The 20040-nt window shown below is 36.5% G+C and overlaps 2 long non-coding RNA genes across 8 annotated transcripts in view; one reads left to right on the plus strand and one right to left on the minus strand.

The window, feature by feature from the left end:
* LOC106509137 overlaps nt 1–20040 on the minus strand; it is a 64015-nt gene that overhangs the window by 6150 nt on the left and 37825 nt on the right. Inside the window, exons 2-6 of one of the 6 annotated variants that reach the window (XR_002335667.1) lie at nt 17428–17492; nt 9804–9933; nt 9016–9072; nt 8052–8234; nt 5902–6031 (exon numbers count right to left, since the gene is read on the minus strand). This is a non-coding gene — a long non-coding RNA (uncharacterized LOC106509137). Of the gene's footprint in view, nt 1–5395; nt 6032–8051; nt 8235–9015; nt 9677–9803; nt 9934–17427; nt 17493–20040 lie in introns of those variants that run through there. The other 5 variants (XR_002335666.1, XR_001306441.2, XR_002335668.1 and 2 more) reach the window with 5 other exon arrangements.
* On the plus strand, nt 1617–20006 carry LOC106509136. Of its 2 annotated transcripts, XR_002335676.1 has the most exons (4): nt 1617–2294; nt 12668–12711; nt 14646–14798; nt 15985–20006. It is a non-coding gene; the product is annotated as an uncharacterized LOC106509136 (long non-coding RNA). The 2 variants fall into 2 exon arrangements; XR_001306439.2 differs by lacking the exon at nt 15985–20006 and having other exon boundaries at nt 14646–15055.

The raw sequence follows: 20040 nt of genomic DNA on the forward strand, positions 1-20040 counted from the left end.
ATTATGAAGTTAAAAGGCATGAGCTTCTTCGAGGTTCTTTGAAATATTTTTAAGTGCTCTACAGAAAGTTCATACCAGTTTATAACCCCACCAATAGACATGTGTCCGTCTCACGAGACCATCACCAAAACTGAATACATATTTTGGAAGCTTCATTCCATTTGGTGGAAAAAGGGTACCTTGTTTTAATTAACACTTTTCTTAAAAAATGGGTTGAGAGCTTTTAATTTAAATGAGTCATTTATATTTCTTCTTCACTAACTTGTCTGGTTATATCCTTTGTCCATTTTTTGTTGCAGTCTTAGTGATTTTGTCTTTAATTTGTAAGAGCTTTTTATATATTAAAAATAACAGCCCTTCTTAATCTGATGCCAAATATTTTCTCTTATTTTGATTTTTGTTTTGTTTATGTTCTGAATATTCAGAAGTAAATTTTTGTGAAATCAAATCTATAGACATTTGTCTGTGCTTCTTTTATTGTCTTGATACTTAAAAATCCTTGTCCTCTCACGCAATGAGGTAAGTTCATGTTCATACAGTTTTTTTAAAATGGCTTTTTACTTTTACTTCTTATTTTTAATTTATCTGGCTTTCACCTTGGTATATAGCTTATGGGGTCAATCAGGATGTTTCTTTATTATTTTCCAAATAGTAAGCCACTCATTTTTTCTTCTTTTTCATTTTTTCTTTTTCAGGTTTAATATATAGCTGACATGGAATAGTTTATCTTTTCATATCATGCACTTGTGTGTTTCTGACTTTCTTGATAACATGGCTTCCTCTTACTGTTGAATTTTTTGCCTCAGTCGTGTTATTATGATTTTATACCTGGTGAATAGACTTGTTAAACAAACTAGGATAGGAAATGAGAGGAACATGGAGAGGTCAAAAGATTATTACAATATGGAAAGTAGATTCACTTCATATATAGTATATAATCTATATTACCCAATATTTTGTGAGCATCTACACAAAAGCTGTGTGCTCTAGAAAAGAGAGCAAAAACACTGGAGTCATTGTACAAAGATTCAGAATCTAGTTTTACATGTTTACTGGCTGTGTGTTCTCAAAGCACTTAATTTCTCTGATCCTATCTCCTCCAGAGCAAAATGAAGGTAATAACATCTATATCATGAGGTTATTATAAGATTCAAATGTAGATGAGAGGTAGCTGAGAAATTCTCAGAAAATATAAAACAGTGTATTTTTTATGTTTTTAGTTAAATGTTGATAATGTCCAGGATACGAAAGAGAGAGAGAGAAAGAAAGAGGTAAAAGTAACAATAAATTCATTGGGAAGATGCAGAAAATGTTTGCCATGTCTTTTTTAGTAATTTCTGCAGTAAAGATGTCCACTTTTAGGACAGATGAGTATTATCAATCTACAGCTCTACTGAAGTGAGTTTAAAAACACACAAAAGCTTTTGCGAGCACTGCATCATTAATAGAATTTTGCAGTTAAGGGAGTTCACATCATGGCTCAGTGGTTAATGAATCCGACTAGGAACCATGAGGTTGCGGGTTCGATCCCTGGCCTCGCTCAGTGGGTTAAGGATTGGATCCCACATTGCTGTGGCTCTGGCATAGCCTGGTGGCTACAGCTCCGAATGAACCCCTAGCCTGGGAACCTCCATATGCCATGGGTACAGCCCTAGAAAACACACAAAAAAATAAATAATAAATAATTTTGCAATTAAGTTCAATTCTTTGTGATCAGTTTGACTGAAGCATGTGATAGACCAAATCAAACTTGATTGACTTTATGCCCTTTGACAACTACCACCTTGGCTTCACCTGTGTAATGAGGAATTGTGAGTAGAAGAGAAAAAAATCCCCCCCGCCCACAGTTCTAAACAAATGGAGCAGATATTGTCCTTAAAGTGATCCCTTAAAAGTACTTTCGAGTGAGCTCTGTATAAACTCTCTTCACTGGTATCAGAAGCTGTGATCTGTGCCTTTAAAAAGACGGAGGGGCTTGTGCCTCAGTGCTACAAGGAGGGATGAAACACAGCTGGGACTTGGGGAAGTAGCCAAGCTTCCAGCAGCATTTTAGAGAGCTTGCCCTCCCTCCTCCTGTGTTAACAATTTTGCAGCTACCTCCAGCTGAGCACCCTGCTCTCATAATTATCAATCCTCAATTTTACCCACGTTGGCTTCTCCTCTCTTCTGCACAACCGGGCACTGATCCTAGCTGGCTGCCAAACTTCTGCTGTCCTCGCTTGATATGGCCAGCTTCCTCCCTTGTGTCAACAAATATCAGCATGTGGAACACAAGTAAGAGCAAACTCTATTTGGTAAGTAGAACCGAATTTCAAATGGATAGCAGGAAAACTGCTACTAAAAAAGTGAAAAAAGCCAAACTTAGGAGTCCTCTGGTGGCCTAGCAGGTTAAGGGTCTGGTGTTGTCACTATTGTGGCTCGGTCACTGCTCTGGCACAGGTTTGATCTCTGGACTTGCAACTTCTGCACACCATAGGCACGGCCAAAAAAAAAAAAAAAAAAAAGATATGCCAAACATAAAGTGGAATAACGCAGCCACAGCCGGTAAGATTTATGAAGGTTGAATCATAGTGGAACATAAATTTCCTAACTGCTCACATATCATTTCTCTCAGATCAGAGAAAAGTTTAAGCAAAAAGAATATGTGCTAAAATAAAGCAGGTACAAATAACTTTTCAGCTCAGCTTGGCTTTTTTCACTTTTAGTAGTGAAAGCTCCAAAAGGATTTATTATGAGAGTCTCAATATGAAAGCAATTAAAAGGAGAGAATAATTGTGGAAAGATTATATACCTTTAGATATGAACTGTCATGGAAAACTATATACCATCCCATACTTAAATTTAATTCATTCAATGTATGCCTTGTTGATTTAACTAGATTCATACTTAAATGCATAAAATTGAGTTGAATATAAACAAAATAATCGTGTGTATTCTATGCTAAAACCACCAAGCATAGACCAGAGTTTCAACAGACTACAATCCAAATTTTAAAAACCATACTCTTTATTCCTATGTTTAAGTCTTGAAACTAGAAGTGTTTCTTAATTATATTTTCATCTAATTTCTCAAACCCCTATTAAATACCTACCATATGATAAACATAACTAGGCTTTGCCCATGCATTTTTCTCATTTAAATCATATAATAACTCTGGAAAGTTGGTATTATCATTTTGAATTCACCAAAGAACATTAGGCTGAGAGAGATCAGGCAGCTATAAAGAGCAGAACTGAAAATTTAACTTAGGTCTTCTAATTCTAAGATCTTTCCATAGCTTAGCATTCCTTTCCTCAACTTCTTGCTAAATTCAGTTAAGAACTCTGGATGTAAAGTATTATCATTACCAATATTAATAACAGTAAGCACACAATGAGAAAGTATCATTATAGAATACACTTTAATATATAAGATACTATTTTCCCTCATGGACTTTAAAATTGGATCATGGACTTTCAAGTAGAAAAAACTCCAAATCCAACCATTCTCATCATCATGTGAAAGCAGAGTAAAGGCAAAAGCCTAGCAACAGGGATAGACTCTAAAAATAAATAGATGTTGCTGAGAGCAAAATCTGGCTCTGATTTTATTCACACTCTCTAGATTGTTTCTCTGGATAAGTCACTTCACCTCCTAGAACCTCAGTCTCTTTATATATAAAACGGAAAAAATCATTTCTCCCACAGAGTATTGACTCAAGGATTAAATAAAATTGCACATAAATTTCCCCTAGAACATGCCCAGAAAATCATAGCTGATACGATAAACTTTCCATTTTTTAGGAGCACATTAACTGATTGGCAGAATAAAGATGGATCAAGTTAAAAACACACATATACTAGATGTGTGTTTATAATGTGTGTATATGTGTATAAATTAGGAGAATGCACACCATATTTGTAGAATATGGTGAGAATTGCTGCCCCAGGGTGAAATACGAAGTACATTGACCTACAACTCCAACCACACCCACCAGTTGCTGCTTTGTTTGCTCAGCCAGCTCCTCTTCCTTCAGTCTTGCTATCCTCCACCCCCACTGCACGCTCTCTACCAATCGTGGTTAAGATTTCTCCTCTCCCGCTTTTATAATTGCAGCTGTCTAATTTGCCAGTTATACAGGTCATCTCCAGAGGTGATTAGAGTCCAAGCCACCTCGGCAGCCACCAGAAGTTCATTTGCACCCACATGATACAGAGCTAATATGGTTACATTTAGAGGTTATTTGGAGTTATTTGTGACCTTCTAACACCTCACCTACTCTAAGCCCTCATACATGAATTCACTTTTCTCTGGGTTAATTTATATTTGAGCCCTTTTTACACCGTGCCTTCCAAGTGGCCCTTCAGCTATGTCTCTAGACACTTAATGACAGGGAAATAATTTCCTCTTGATTCATTCTATTTTGATAACTGAAAATTTCCTTACTAAGCCAAACTCTCCTTTTGGATAATATTAATCTGATCTTTTCTTCCCTTTAATGATCCTTAAAAAAACTCTCCTCTAATCCCTTTTCCATGAAGTCAGCTCTTCAGATAGGATTCTGTAAATATCAGGTTGTATCACAAAGCATTATGCTAAGTGAAAGGTGTCAGTCTCATAAAATCACATACAATATTATCTCATTTATATGACATTCTGAAAAAAGGCAAAACCATAGGAACAGAAAACACATCAGTGGTAGCCAGGGATTAGGGTCTGGGAGATGGAGATTAGCACTAGTGTCTGCCTACAAACAGGCAGCAGAGGGGAATTCTTTGAGGGTATTCAAATTATTCTGTATCCTATTGCATTGGCGTATTGGTAGTTATAGTAATCTATGTATATATTAAAACTCATAGAACTATATCCCAGAAAGACATGAATATGACTGTGTGTAAATTTTGAACTCTATTGATCTTTTACAATGTGCCAAGGGCTTATCATGATTCATTTTAATCTTCATAATAATGCCACAAGATTAGTAATATTATGATCATCCCCGTTTTACAAATAAACTGAAACACAGAGAGGTTAACCAAATTGCCCAAGGTCACAAAATTTGATAGAGACAGAGTTGTGCTTTTAGCCAAAGTAATCTGAAGGCAGAACTGAATATCCTTACCACTGTCATATGCTAGCCCTGCAAAGAGAGTAAAGGGCCATCCTCTGTCGATGGAACTACATGAGCTATTTGACAAGTAGGACATGAGATAGGACTATGTAAACACCATCAGCTTTCAAATGGAGCAGAACAGCCGTTCCTGTCATGGCTCAGCAGAAACAAATCTGACTAGGATCCATGAGGATGCAATTTTGATCCTCACTCAGTGGGTTAAGGATCTGGCGTTGCTGTGAGCCGTAGTGTAGATCACAGACACGGCCTATATCTGCTGTTCCTGTGGCTGTGGTGCAGGCCAGCAGCTACAGCTCTGATTTGACCCCTAGCCTAGGAACCTCCATGTGCTGTGGGTGTGGCCCTAAAAAGACCAGAAAAAAAAAAAATGGAGCAGAACACATGCTACCAAGACAAATGTATTTCTGGGCCCCAAAAAGTCCTAATTGCTTTTTTAATAACTAATATTTAAACTTTCTAATTTCCAATTTTCTTTCAAATAAACTGCCTTTTTGTTTACATACTAAATAAATTTCAAAAGCAACTTTTTCATGCCTATGTACACTGGTATGAAAATCTTTCTTTAATTGTCCCTGAAGAAACACTGATTCTGATGTGAAGAAAATAGAATATATCAATTGGAAGCTCAAATAAGCTGTTTAAAAATTCAAAGATCTTTATTCCACTCCTTCTCCCTCCCCACTTCCCCTAAACTAAATCCTTCCGGATATTTTTTGGAACTAAAACCTCTTAGTAATGAGACAAACGGATAAATACACCCACGCCTGGTGCCTTGTGGTCATTCTTACACATTCATTTAGATCTTTCTGTGCCTGCAGTCTACATCCCCACAAGTTTCATTCCATGCACTTTGCAAAAATAAACTATCCACTGCAGGAGTTATGCATGGCAAGCCTCATAATTCAGAAGTAGCAGCAGCTGGAAAGAGAAAACAAAGAGAAAAAATTATGACGGCTTATAAATACCAAGAGTTACAAGGAATGCCTAATTTGATAAGCACAATCTTGAGATAATAAAGGTTGTTTAGTTTTGATGCAAAGAGTTGGTTGAAGAAATTTTGCTTCTGGATTTTTAATGTTCAGTGCTTATTCCTGATGGATTTAATCATTTCAATACTGTGGCCAAGACAAATTATATACATAGTCATGTACACATTCTGCATATCCAGGTAAGAATGATCTGAGGTATGTGTGACATTTCTGCCTTGGATATACCTTCCCTGAAATGTTTAAGAGTTTAATGGAGCTGTTCTAAGCCCACTATCATCATCCTCCAAACACTTTTAGCCTGAACCCCCTTAATATTCAGTGGCAGTTCTAATAAATTCTACTATACTTTATGTAACCTACAATTAAATTTCTTGCAGAGTAACATCAAAAAGGGAACCAAAAAGAGAGATCGGGGCAACAACACAGGATAACCTTATTTGAATTCTCTGGTCTTCTATTAAATTGTTTCAGTTATATTTACCTTTCAGGGGTACCACTTAAAAGAAATAAGATGATGCTGACCTAACAGAGTTCGTGCCATGGAACTAGGCTCTCTATAAGTGGTAGTTGTAATTACAATCTAGGAAAGAAATCCCGCAGATGGAACAGTGTTCATCTATGGCTATTTGCAGCTTGATTTCACAATATTTCCTTAGGCAAATTTCTCTACTCCTTGCCTCAATATCAGGTTTGATCTTGTTATAAACTCATGGGCTTTTCAGTGTTAATTATTAGTTACTAGCACATCTCCTATGGAATACAATGGCTCTTGGTTTATGAAATTAGGCTTGCTGGAGAAATACTTGAGATGTGAAATGACTTTGCAACTTGATGCAGCTAGCAGGGAGATTGCACAATCTTAATTCACAGGCGCAAGCACACACACCCACACACCCAGGAAGTGTGGGGGGTCTTGTGGAAATCAGTAGCTTATCTATTATGTGCACTCCGGGGCTGTAAACAAGACCATGTGAGGACTCAGCTAGAATGCTTCCTCTGAGTCAGTATTAAACAAACTTCCGAAATGTTAGAGAAGGAAATAAAGCCACTGTACCCCAAAGACACGGAGGACAGAGAGCCAGGGACATAGAAGTTGTGTTCAACATTCTGTTAGAGACTGATGCATTAAAGTTTTAATTTTAAAAAATGCTGCTTAATAATCAGTCACTAACATGAATTGTAACAGGTTATAATCTCCATATGGAGTACCCTATCAAAACTTTTCATGACTTAATGTGTGGAACAGCAATTTTTTTTTAATCTTTGGTATTTTATTCTATGAGAATGCTAGCACAACTTTCTATTTGTCAATAAGAACATTAGTGTAATGGTCTCTGATTTTGGTTCAGAATGAATCAGAGGCAAAAATATTGTCAAGATACGAAAAAAAATAGAACACCGGAAGATCACAGATTTTCACAAAGAGCATAGCATAGTGCCATGGAAAAGTCACAGGCTTTGAAATCAGAAGTGCTTCTAACTCTACATTTTCAAATTTTATGATCTTGCACAAGTTACACCTCCTTACTGAGATTCTATTTTCTCATCTATAAGATCATGCCATTCATGAGGTTCTTATTAAGATCATATTAGCTGAATAAGCACTTTGACAAATTTGAAGAGCTCTACAAACAGAAGATATTGTGATCTACCGCTTTAACCTATAAATGTCCTGAGGTCAACAAAACAGAGTTAAAAAGAAATCAAGTTTAGAAAACCCTGAAATTGTTTTTTCTTGAGGTAGATAATGAGTTCTATAAAACTTACGTCCATTTTGACCTGCAGTACCCTTTGGTTTTTAGGAAGGAAGAGAGACATCACCTATAACTGAAAATCTGAATATAGAGAACACAGCTCCTACTTACATATAATTTTATTTAAGTCTTCTTAAATATAGAAATCATGGATTACAAAGTACAAGGAAATAGATAAAGCACTTAAATCCTTACCAATGTCCACAAAGTAGGATGTTTCATTAAGTGCTGTCTGGGTGCTCAGACAGTAAAGGACATTACCATTTCCGGCAACCCAAGGCTTGACCTCACACTTGGACTTCTGAAGGTAAACTTACGGAGAGGAAATTAAATACAGAGAACCTCTTCCAGTTTGGAATACCAATTCTGCCAAAAAAACTTTAAGAAACATGTAGACTAAATTACTTTTTAAAATTTTACCCTAAAAATACTAAAGTCAACAGAAAGGTCAGTGTTGTTTTTTTTTTTTTTTTTTTAGTTTATTTAGAACAGGAAGTGTAATAAAAATTAAATTGTCCAAAATGTTTTTTTTCTCCTTACCTATGTCCCTGTAAAAATATGCTCTATAAGTAAGATGAGTTCCTCCTTCCCTCTCTACAGTATTTTTACTTAAACCCTAATCTCCAAGCCTTAAAAATGAAAACACTCAACTGAGAGGAAAAGTAAGAAGAACTGTAACCATCATAGTTTACATATACGACATAGGTAAATCAAATTAAACATGAAATTTATTCACCCTATTTTCATATCACAAGCTACCCACAGTAATTCAAGCTTACTTCCTTCTCAAAGGTGTATGTGCCTTCTGAGTTCAGTGGATACTCTGAAAGGTCAAACAGAGTCCATCCTTCAGGCAGATGAGATGCTGTTCTATTTTTAAACGACCACTAGAGAAGGAAATTCCACAAGCTTCCCCAGTTACACATTCCAGTGTCTATCAAATCTCACTGTCTGAAAATTTTTCCTTTTCTCTTATCTAAATCCCTCATACTGTAACCTAAATCTGGTGCCTCCTGTCTGGTCCCTAATGGAGATGGTCATCACCCTTTGTAGATCAGCCTCCTCACATAAGTAAGTCTCTTTCCAAATTCTGCAACCTGGAAACCACTTGATTTATAACTCTCTTTATCACAGCTCTTTAATCATTGTTGTTACTCACCTATCATTTTCTTCCAAGTTTTCTTCCTCCTCCAACATTGTATTCATTTTGCATATCCTTTAAAATGTTTTTTTGAAAAAGCAAAAAAAAAAATATAAAGATTATTCGGTAACTTTATTACACTAAAACAACCTATTTTAATTTTTTTGTTCTTGTCCCATGTACACATATATACATCATTGTAACCATAATGTGTATTTTATTGTATTTATTCCAAGTTTTTAAATTACTCCTTTAGTTCCACATCCCAAAACATGCCTAGAATGAGCCAGCTTATCATTGTAGCCTTGATGACATTAGTATAAAGTTCAGGATTTGAAGAATTTCTTTTTTTATTCAGTAGAATTAAATGATTGATTACCAAGTCCAGAAGCACTCTGTTAGGTCCTAAGGAGTCAAAGCATTTAACTTTCAGTCCTTGCCCACAAGCAGGTCATAACAAGACACAGCCAAATAATTAAAGTGAAAAAGATCCTGTATAGCTATTCCTGCCTCTGTCTACATGGTGTATACCTATACTATACAAACTTATGGGATCAACGCACCTTGGGGGAGGGTTGACCCTGCAGAAGGCAGGATGGAGGAGTCACCCAGCAGGTGATCTGGAGGAGCAGGACCTGTGGGTAAATTGCCACAGCTTCCACCATCTGGATTAGAGTACCTAGGAGAGAATGCTTAGTGCTATCTAGAGCTTAACTGGACCTTTGTGGGATAATATTTGGTGCAAGACTGAACTCAGTGGCAGCTGCTTCCCCCAAATCTTTTGTAATTATAAGAACTTTGATTACCAGAATGAAATGGCAAGTTTGTGCAACTGGAAAAAAAAATTAAGGGTCAGGTGTCTCCGGGGTTAAGTCTGACTTGAGGATTAACTTAATAGTTGATGAAACACTCTAATATCATCAAGACAGCAGAAATCTGAAGGACAAAACGGTTGTCATACGGTAGTACCCTTGGACAATCACTCTTCAGAGCTGATCCTCAGTTTCTTTACCTGTAAAAATAGATGTTTTTTTAATCTATTTTTCAGATTCCAAGAAATAGCAAATATTAAAAATAATGTTTGTGTTTCTGAAAACCAAACATACAATTACTTCTTGAAAGAAAAAACATTGATGCCAATTTTCACCATATCTTAGGCTTAGATTTTAAAAATGAAACAAAAGACTATGCTCTCAAGAAGTTTAGTTCTTTAAGAAGTTTTAAACCTGGAATCCTAGTTTAAAAATATTAAAGGAGCTTGCAGCTTCATAGATTCTGTTTATAGAACAAAAATGTCCCATCATTCATTCATGCAGCAAAAAGATACTGATCATTACCTATACCAGGCTCTGGGTTAAGTACTGCCAATACCATGAAGAACAAAGTTCAAGGTCCCAGAAAGGAGTTGGGGTCCTTGAAACAGATAATTAAAGAGTTAAATGAAGGGTCTCTTTGTAAATGATGTGGGCAGCATTAGCGAAAACAAGCATCCTGGGACTAACAACAGCTAGGAATAGAAGCCAGGTAGCCAAACTTTACCACCCATGCCTAAATCTTCAGAGAGAAGAATTGGTGATAAATCTAAGAGCTGTAGGAAAGGACTGCCTGAAAGGAGCTGTGACCTTTGGTAGGAAAACACAGATACCACTAAAACTTTCCCTCTGCCCTCTGGTCTCCATTTAAATGAATTCAATAGAAAGCCAAAGGGCTGGGAAACTCAGTTGATGCAGCTTTTAGAAGTCAGCCTCCCAGGACATTGAGCAGGTTAAAGAATATACAGCGCACCCCTGCTTATAAAAATAATATGGTTCTGGAGTTTGCCTTGTGACTCAGTGGTTTAAGGACCTAACATTGTCTCTGAGGATACAGGTTTGATCCCTTGCCCAGTGGGTTAAGAATCCAGCATTGCCGCAGGCTACAGCATGGTAGCCTATGCAGCTCAGATCTGGTGTTGCCATGGCTGTGGATTAGGCCACAGCCACAGCTCTGAACTGACCCTTGCCCCAGGAACTTCCATATACTGTAGGTGTGGCCATAAAAAGAAGAAAATAAAGAATATGGTTCTGGTGGGAGAGAGATATCAAATAAGTAAATAAAATAATTTGAGATAATCAAAGTGATCTGAACAATTTAAAGTGACCATCTGACTGAGGAGGTGAAGGTCCCTCTCAGGAGATGATATTTTTCCTAAGAAATTAAAGATAAGAAGCAGCCAACTATAAAGACTAGGAGGCGAGTACTCTAGGCAGAGGGAATAGCAAATGTAAAGGTCCTATGGAAGAGGAACTCTTGGAGTGTTTGAGAACTGAGAAAAAGGCTTAACATCTGAAGCACATTAAGGCAGAAAAAAAGCATAAAAAATGAGGTCAGGATAGTAGGCAGTGCCCATAACTGGAGGTATGTCCAGGTGGTGGAGGAGGTCATGGCAAGGAGTTCAGGTTTTATTTTTAGTGCCATGGGCAGCTACTGAATGATTGTGTGCAAGGGAGCAACGTCATCTTGTTTACATATTCCAAAGATCACTTGGGCTGTGGAGTGAAAACTGATGTTTAAGCGTACAAGAATAGAAGCAGGGGAACTAGTTATAAGGGCATTTCAGAAATCCATTGCAAGTTGGTGGTGATTTGGACTAAGATGGTAACATGGGAATTAAGGAGAAGGAAATGTACTTTCAGAAGAATTTGACATAGAGAATGAAGAAAAAAGGATGACTTCAGATTTTTTCCATTCACCCACAATACACTTTTTGCAAGTTATATAAATAATTTGCATTTCTCTAAGCATGCAATATTCATGCTTACTTACCTGCCTACACATTTATAGTTTTCTCTTTAAGGAATGTTCCTCCTTCATTGTTCAAGACTCAGGTCTAGGAATATTTGACTCAAGGAGCTGTCCCTAATACTCTAGTCTGAGTTTGTCTTCCCTCTTCAGAGCTTCTCCCCACAGCAACTTCTGCATACAGTACTTATCACATTCTGATTGACTTGGGTTTCTCTATCACCTTATGAAGAGGTTTCTCATGGATAGAGATTGTGTTTTATCCATCTTTTATTTATTTATTTTTTCTTTTTAGGGCTGCACCTGTGCCATATGGAAGTTCCTAGGCTAGGGGTCGAATCAGAGCTGCAGCTGCCGGCCTACACCACAGCCACAGCAACACCAGGTTTGAGCTGCATTTGCAACCTACACCACAGCTTGGGGAAACACCAGATCCTTAAGCCACTGAGTGAGGCCAGGGATTGAACCCGCATCCTCATAGGCACTATGTAGGATTCTTAACTCACTGAGCCACAACAAGAAGTCCTGTTTTATCCATCTTTTAAACCTCTGCGCTCATTATGGCTTATGACACTTGCATGGCTTATTAAATGAATGGAATAATGAACTATAAGAAAATAAAAAGATAGTTTAGTGGGAAATGATGTCACTTCAAACTGGGAGATAAGGATGGCTTTCACGGACCAGTTGACATTTGAGTTAGATCCAGAAAGACAGTCAAGATTTGGACATACAAATATAGGAGAAATGCTATTCTAAGGAGCTATATGGGAAAGGAGAACAGTGAAAAGAATGTGTGGAGACCAGTTCAGTTTGGCTAGAATATGGGTCTATTGTGGGGAAATTTTTTTAAACAGTCCAGTCTAACAAATCTATTTTTATTCTATAGACAAGGAAGACCCACTGAAGTTTTTTAAAGAGATACATGACAAGGTAAGAGCTTTATAATAGTAGAATCTGCTTCTAGGAATGGCTGAATGCCTGTATTAACCCTCAAATTCTGAACCATGTATAACTGAATCACTTTGTTGTAGAACAGAAATTATTACAAGCTTATAAATCAACTATACTTCAATAAAACTTTTTTTAAAAGCCCTGAACCAGAATAAAAACAATTACATAAAGATATTTGAGTAGAGCCAAATGGAGTCCAAAATGGAGATTCTTCAACCCTTGAATGAAGGCAGTTTCATTGGGTCGAGATTTACTTTTATAAAACTTTTCTTCTGAGGATATTTCTCAGTCCATGTAGTATAAGATGGCTGAAATTCATAAAGAAAGGCATTGTCTTTCTGACTTAAGGAGTCAGGGAAGGAATTGAGGGATGCCACAGTGACTGGATATCAAACAGAGAAAGCCCTAAAAGGGAGAAACCACAGAGAAAGCCCCAAAATCTCCATATAAACTCCTTTCAAATCCTTGGCTAACCACTTAACTATACACACATGGAGTAGATTCCAAATAACCCAGCAGAGAGCAACTGTTGAAAGACTGAAAAATTGAGCAGAGATTTCAGCTAATGTTGCCCTTTCACAATAAAATCAACATTCTTGTTGACAAAGGTAAAGATCTAAAATCTCTACAACAAATTATCTTCAATGCATTGTATATAATTTAAAAATGCTGGAGAGTTCACACTGTGGCTCAGCATAGCGAATCTGATTAGTATCCATGAGGTTGTGGGTTCAATCGCTCGCCTCGCTCAGTGGGTTAAGGATCCAGTGTTGCCATGAGTTATGGTGTAGGTTGTAGACACGACTCGGATCTGGTGTTGCTATGGTTGTGGTGTAGGCTGGCAGCTAGAGCTCCAATTCGACCTCTAGGCTGGGAATTTCTATATGCTGTGGGTATAGCCCTAAAAATAAAAAAGCTAGAAATTAGGGGAAAAAAAGGAAAATGTGACCTATAGTCAAGATACAAAGTGGTTAAGACAAAGCAATTTTTTTGAAATGACTCACATGTCATAATTAGCAGAAAAGGATATTCATAATATGTTCATAAATATGCTCAAAAATTAAGAGAAATTATGACTGTAAAGACTGAACAAATACGGAATAGCAAATAAAAAATAAAAGCTACTTTAAAAGAACAAAATGAAAATTCTAGAACTATGTCATATAATATCTGAAGTGAAAAATTTCTGAATGAATTTAAAAACATATTGAAGATTTGAGGTGTAAAATGTGGATCAGCATCGAAAACTTTAGGATCAATTTATTTTTAAAAAATTGAAAAAAACTGAACAAGACCTTCATGACTATGATTTAATATCAGAAGTCTATGTCCATATAATTGAAGTCTTCCATTAAAAGGAGAGAGAGAATGAGGTAGAAAATATTTGAAGAAATACTGGCCTAAAATTTACAAATATTAATATGTCTTTAAAATATTAACCGACATATCCAAGAATCTCGGTGAACATTAAGCAAGATGAATATAAAGAAAACTATATCTAAGCACATCATAATCAAACTACTGAAAACCAAACCAAACATAAATCTTGATGGCAGCTAAATGGAAAATTAAAAATTACATACAGAAGAAGAAGAATACAAATAATGCCTGACTTTTCATTAGACACAATGAAACAAACACAATAGAATATATATAAACATGGGGATCTTTTTAAACAAAAAAATATATCAAAACAACATTATATGTTAAGTGAACATAGCCTTTGAAAATGAACTTTTTGAGATGAGTGGAAATAAAATTTACTACCCAGTAAGTCTGCCCTGCAAGAAGTTATTCAAGTTGAAGAAAATGACCTCAGATGGAAACTCATATTTATAGGAAAGAATGAAGAGCAATAGAAGTATTAAACATGAGTAAATATAGACTATCTCTTTTCTTTCTTCTTCTTTTAGTTTATTTAAAAGACAATTGAATAATTTAAAGCTTTCTGAGGATTACCAAACATCTGTGGAAATGAGATCAGAACCAAACAACAGACCTTCATCAAGTCACTTGAAATTTCAGATCATGGGAATTAAAGAAGATTCTATAAGCTTCCAGAGAAGGTAAAAAATAACATATAAAGGATTCTAAACAAAACTGCTTTGGAATTTTTCAATAATAACACTGAATATGAGAAGACATTGCCTTCAAATATTTGAAGAAAATAATTTCTAGCCTGTAATTCCATGTCTCTTTAATTGTGTAGAAGAAAAAAAAATTAGGAGTTCCTGTTGTGGCGCAGTGGTTAACGAATCCGACTAGGAACCATGAGGTTGCGGGTTCGGTCCCTGCCCTTGCTCAGTGGGTTAACGATCCGGTGTTACCGTGAGCTGTGGTGTAGGTTGCAGACGCGGCTGGGATCCCGCGTTGCTGTGGCTCTGGCGTAGGCCGGTGGCTACAGCTCCGATTGGACCCCTAGCCTGGGAACCTCCATATGCCGCAGGAGCGGCCCAAGATATAGCAACAACAACAACAAAGACAAAAAAAAAAAAAATTAAAGGTTTCTTCAGAGGGTCAAGGATGAGAAAAAAAAGGAGCTACCTCCTATGAATCCTTTTTAAGATTATTGAAGAAGTGCTCCAAGAAAGAAAGTGTGAAGTGTAAGAAATAGATGTTTCGGCACATGAGGATAATAAAAAAAACCCTCAGGACGACAGCTGTATACCAGATGTAGAGATAAAAACAGACTTTTCATGGAGAAAAAACTTCAAAACAATCTATTTTTAACCATTTTCTGGGTTACTCAGTGGACCCTTGCAATTGACAGCTTAAGTCCTTGTGGAAACTCTATTCAGTTTGTTGAATAAATGATATTCAGTTTGTTCTGTTTGTTGATGGTCCCTCCCTTCTACTTATCCATTTATTTCTTCGGCATATAAGAGAGAAGCAGCAAGGAAAAGCAATATTTAAAAAGGAGTAGAAAAATGAAGGTTAGAGACATATTGGAATTTCAAGACTTTTTTTTTAGCTTGAGTTTTCCCAAAGGTAGTGCCTCAGGTAAGAACTTATAAACATGGAACACAAATGAGGGGCTGGGAAGAATGAGGAAAATGAAAAAGCAAACACAGATATGCATTACTAAAATCACTATTGCAGACAACTAGCACTGAGTCCTTCCTAGAATCTTCTAAAGAGGATGTAGAATACTTAAGAATTATTTCCCTGAGGGTTGGTGATTTTTATCTATAGCTCATAACCTACATTAATTGAGATTTACTTTGGGGTAAATAAATTCCTATATACCTCCAGACTAAGCATGCCTGCTTGAACAGAAGGCTTCCCAAAAGCAACTGTGGCACTGGAAAAATCTGAAGGCAAAAGTGCAAAACATCCAGTGATTGAAGAAAGATGTCAACCTAAGGTAAACCAAACTCCCCACCACATATGTTCTGACATCAGAGACAAGGCTAAGAGGATATGAGTCTAGAATCCAGAAGCAATTCAGTCTATAACTTTGTAACACTAGATATACCTATGCCCTAGAATAAGTGGCATCTGCCTCTAAGTCTTCAAGGTGATGGTCAGTCACAATCTCTACATGTGATCAATAGATAGAAATTAATACAGTAAGCTGAAGTCTTCATTGATGAAACTGATCTTGAAGTTATAAAACCTACTTGTCTAGGTTTATAGACCTGGGGGATGAAGCAGACATTCATCCCAGAGTAGGTTAAGCCCCTGGAGATCTTGCTATTATCAGGCCACTGTTGCTGTAATTGTCATTCACCATTATCACTGAGCATGTGAATGCCAAGAAATGCCCATGATTGACCTACACTTTGCCAGTACCCTAGCTATCTCAAATTGCCCAAAGCTTCATGCTAATTCACCCCTAGTGAGAGTCCAGTACTATATACGTCTTAGCTTTGGTTGTGCCAAAAAGCAAAGCCTCCGTCAAGGAGATAATAATCCCAGAGTATAAGTGGGGGACCAGAGAAAATGGGGAAGGGGAAAATGTCTATAAAAATCTGTTTTTTAAATATCCCAGCTTTGACATACTCTGGCTTAATTTTTGTGTCTGGGAAGCACAGAACATCTCAGAGCTAGCTGCTAGAACAACTGAGGGAAGAATTTACCAATAGGTTTCATCCCTCAGTGGCTGAGGATTTCCCTCAGAGTTAACTTTCATAAATGTGAGGGCTCCCCTTGTGAACTTAACAAGTAGGGTACCATTCCTAGTTGTGGCATTGGAGAAGTCCTAGAGTGAAAAGTGAAAAATGCATCATGTTCGTTTGAGATGAGGTTCTGTTGAAAGGAGGCAAATCCAAATGCCTATTGCATCCAGGCTGGAATCAGAGGTGAGGTTAAGAAGATGTGAGTTAGGGTCCCAAATGCTCTGGTACAGCCTTAAGAGCTTCTCAAGGAATTTGGACTTAAGTTGGTAAAACATAGCAAATATCAAAGCCTTTTAAGCAGAAGAGAAACACAATTTAGGTTTGTACTGCAGGAAGCTGACACTGGAGATACTGAGGAGGATGAATTAGGCAGAGGATGGGATGGTGAAGTACAGGAAACCATTTTGGAGACTTCACACATAGCTGATTGTACCCTAACACAGTGTCAGTGGGGATGAGAGACAGGAAGAATGAACGGCTATTTGAGATAGTGGAGAAATTGGAGGAAAATCTTCATGTTGATAACTGGCTCAAAGATATTATCATAACAAAGTATCAGTTTTTAGCCATTACTTACCAGTTAGTAGTTTGTGGATGGAATCAATGTGGCATCAAACTTAGGCCAATGAATGGATCAGGAGGCTAGTCATTGTATGTGCATGGGGAAAAAAGAAAAAAATGACTCATGCTAACTGTGGTAATATCCAAGGAGGTAGGGAAAGAAGGAGTTGATGTAATTTTTCACTTTTATTTTTAAAATTATTATCTTTGTGGCATTTTTATCTCTCAAAACGAAATGATAGTCAATATTAGGTTCTAAAATCAGGGGCAGGGGAAAGGAAGACACCGAAAAGAAAAAGAAATAGAACCATTTCCCTATACACACACGTATGCCAAAAAAAAAAAAAAAAAAAAAAAAAAAAAAAGAAAAACAGAAAATCTTTTATCTTACACCAAGAAAGTTTGATGTTATACACTTGAAAAGGGAAGGAGGTTGAAAAAAAATGACATAAAAGGAAGATAAAAATAACTAATGACTAGAACTTCTGCAGGAATGAACCAAATGTCACTGAAATATTGAAAGAGCCTAAATTTGTCACTTCATATGATGGTGAGAAGGGAAATGAACATATAAAACCCTTTAGTTTCTGGGTTTATCTGATGTGATTTTGTGCTATCCTGAATCTCTTTATTTATTATTTGAACACTTATCAAGCTGTATACTTACCTTTTTTTTTCTTCTGTAGAATTTGTGTTCCTCCAAATACCTGGCACGTCTTTCCTTTTCTTTTCTTTTCTTGCTCAATGATATTTAATAGCAGCTATTATGTACCATTATGCTAGTACTGCTGAGACTATCATTAGGATCATAGACAGGGTACTTGCCCTTCTGATGAGTAAGGTCTAGGTTTGTGTCTGACTTTAGCATTTAACAATATAACTTCAAGTAATTCTTTATCTTTTTGAGCCTCAACCTTCTCATTGTTAAAGGGAGAGAGGACTATTATACATACAGGATTGTGCTGAGATAGATAGATATTATTTACCTACTCTTTAACTCAATAAACACTAAGTTCTCTCTGTGTCTAATATGCATGTGCTTTGTGAATCAAAAATAATGTCAACAGTGTGACATATGTGTGCATGAACTGAGCTGGCATTTTTTGTTTATTGGCTTGTTTATTTTGTTTAATAAGTTTTTCAGCCATTGTATTCTATAAAGTCAAGCATCAAAATATCATTTTCTACTTGAAGCGTAGTAACTACCTTAATGTCTAAATTCAGTGAGTTGTTTGTGAATCTGATGAAGACCATTTACTTCTAAATGGTCAAATAGACACTCAGCCAACAAAGTTAGAAACCAAATTGAAGCAAGAAAAACAATGAGTAATGAGAACATAGTGAAAAGCAGAACATTTGGGGGGATGATTTTGACATGTGCTCTGTCAGAATCTCATACACTTACTTTTCTCTCCTATTATTTTTAATGTGAGAACTATCTCAAGAAAGCCAGATACTTCCTTGATAGTGTAACTGTTGATTCGAGTTCTGTGGAGCATTTCATAAGATGACAGCATGAGATGTCTGTGATATTTATGTTTTGATATTTGTATTACCTGATTTTTGAGACTGAATCCCACACATATCTTTACATCACATTATGTAATTTAAGCAATAGCCATGGCAGAAGGTTAGTGGTACAGAAGTTATACTCATTTTGCTGAGAATACTAAATTTAAAAGAAGAGAAATATTTTAAAGCCCATGACTTCCATCCAACTTTACTTCTTTACATGTATTGGTAGGATTTATCATTCATAAACATTTTTCCTACCATTTGTTATCTGAAATCTAATATTGGGTTTTCTGCTTTATTAAGTCTTTATTATAAATATAACCACATGCATATTTTATGACCTCAAGAAATTTGAAATTCTCTCACATATACCACCTGTTCTTTTTATTACCATGTCAATTTCATGACTGACAACCAAGAACAGGAAGTAAATATGGATAGAATATGCAATAGAATAAGAGTTAAAAATCAATGGACAGACAAAATAACTTTTGAATGAGTGGAGTCTCTAGGACTCGAAGTGAAAGGTATCCCACAAAAACACTCTAGTTATTAAGGTTTTTTTCCATAGGGATACTGAATTAACAATCTGATACTGCTCTACTTGTATGGTGGAATTGGCAGATGGTAGGAGCAAGGTTTCTCACTGTTGGAGTGGCAACATACAGATTAGGAAGAGGAAGCTAGAACTGTACATGGGATAATGGATTAGAGTTGGTAACATAAACATGAACTCATGTTTAGGTTACTTTTGATACCAGTGATTACATATAGAAATACTTATATATGTGTATATTTGCCACTTATTAGACACCCATACTTTACCTCGCTCTGTCAGTTGAGAAATTCTAAAAGCAACTGCACCTAGTAGCAATAAGTATGCCTAGTGGCCAGATCTTGGTTTCTGAGTAAAGGAAACTAACTACAGGAATCAGGGCTCCTTGGAAAGATGGCTGATTCTGGTACCAAGGAACAAAACATGCAAGATAATCTTGGAGCTTCTCATAGTATCAGGAACTAAGACAGTTATTAAAAAAAAAAAAAAACAACCCTATATTGATAGAGGTCAAAGACATACAACAGCCAACTGAAAAAGCTCCTAATGGCCAAATCT

Source organism: Sus scrofa, chromosome 1 (genome assembly GCF_000003025.6).
Source record: "Sus scrofa isolate TJ Tabasco breed Duroc chromosome 1, Sscrofa11.1, whole genome shotgun sequence".
In the NCBI taxonomy this organism is placed as follows: Eukaryota; Metazoa; Chordata; class Mammalia; order Artiodactyla; family Suidae; genus Sus; species Sus scrofa.